Consider the following 2,028-nt stretch of genomic DNA (forward strand, 5'->3'; position numbering starts at 1 on the left):
GCCTGGGCACACTTCAATCACTTTGTGCCTTTAAATCATACTACTACTACCAGACTTCCAGGCCCAAGAGGTCAAACACAGTCATGCCCAGCAAAGTAGCTCTGGGCCTGGGCACACTTCATTCACTTTGTGCCTTTAAATCATACTACTACTACCACCAGAATTCCAGGGCCAAGAGGTCACACAGTCATACACAGCAAAGTAGCTCTGGGCCTGGGCACACTTCAAGAAGTTTGACCCTTTATATAAGCCTAGAAATAGACTTCCAGAGCCAAGAGGTCAAACACAGTCATGCACAGCAAAGTAGCTCTGGGCCTGGGCACACTTCAAGCACTTTGTGCCTTTAAATCATACTACTACTACTACTACTACTACTACTACTACTACTACTACCAGACTTCCAGGCCCAAGAGTTCAAACACATTCATGCCCAGCAAAGTAGCTCTGGGCCTGGGCACACTTCATTCACTTTGTGCCTTTAAATCATACTACTACTACCACCAGACTTCCAGGGCCAAGAGGTCAACCACAGTCATGCACAGCAAAGTAGCTCTGGGCCTGGGCACACTTCAAGATGTTTGACCCTTTATATAAGCCTAGAAATAGACTTCCAGGCCCAAGAGTTCAAACACAGTCATGCACAGCAAAGTAGCTCTGGGCCTGGGCACACTTCATTCACTTTGTACCTTTAAATCATACTACTACTACCACCAGACTTCCAGGCCCAAGAGGTCAAACACATTCATGCCCAGCAAAGTAGCTCTGGGCCTGGGCACACTTCAATCACTTTGTGCCTTTAAATCATACTACTACTACCACCAGACTTCCAGGCCCTGGAGGTCACACCTTCATGCCTAGCAAGGTTGCTTTACACCTGCGCACACTTCAGACCGTTTCACTCTTTTAATCATTCAAAGTACCACATTTCCAGACCCAAGAGGTCACAGAATCATACCCAGCAAAGTAGCTCTGGGCCTGGGCACACTTCAATCACTTTGTGCCTTTAAATCATACTACTACTACCAGACTTCCAGGCCCCAGAGGTCAAACACAGTCATGCCCAGCAAAGTAGCTCTGGGCCTGGGCACACTTCAAGAAGTTTGACCCTTTATATAAGCCTAGAAATAGACTTCCAGAGCCAAGAGGTCAAACACAGTCATGCACAGCAAAGTAGCTCTGGGCCTGGGCACACTTCATTCACTTTGTACCTTTAAATCATACTACTACTACCAGACTTCCAGGCCCAAGAGTTCAAACACATTCATGCCCAGCAAAGTAGCTCTGGGCCTGGGCACACTTCAATCACTTTGTGTCTTTAAATCATACTACTACTACCAGACTTCCAGGCCCCAGAGGTCAAACACAGTCATGCCCAGCAAAGTAGCTCTGGGCCTGGGCACACTTCAAGAAGTTTGACCCTTTATATAAGCCTAGAAATAGACTTTCAGGCCCAAGAGGTCAAACACAGTCATGCCCAGCAAAGTAGCTGTGGGCCTGGGCACACTTCATTCACTTTGTACCTTTAAATCATACTACTACTACTACTACTACTACTACTACTACTACTACTACTACTACTACTACCAGACTTCCAGGCCCAAGAGGTCAAACACAGTCATGCCCAGCAAAGTAGCTCTGGGCCTGGGCACACTTCAAGAAGTTTGACCCTTTATATAAGCCTAGAAATAGACTTCCAGGCCCAAGAGTTCAAACACATTCATGCCCAGCAAAGTAGCTCTGGGCCTGGGCACACTTCAATCACTTTGTGCCTTTAAATCATACTACTACTACCACCAGACTTCCAGGCCCAAGAGGTCAAACACAGTCATGCCCAGCAAAGTAGCTCTGGGCCTGGGCACACTTCAATCACTTTGTGCCTTTAAATCATACTACTACTACCAGACTTCCAGGCCCAAGAGTTCAAACACATTCATGCCCAGCAAAGTAGCTCTGGGCCTGGGCACACTTCATTCACTTTGTGCCTTTAAATCATACTACTACTACCACCAGACTTCCAGGGCCAAGAGG

Source organism: Electrophorus electricus, unplaced genomic scaffold (genome assembly GCF_041902795.1).
Source record: "Electrophorus electricus isolate QZ-2024a unplaced genomic scaffold, ASM4190279v1 Scaffold145, whole genome shotgun sequence".
Taxonomy (NCBI): Eukaryota; Metazoa; Chordata; class Actinopteri; order Gymnotiformes; family Gymnotidae; genus Electrophorus; species Electrophorus electricus.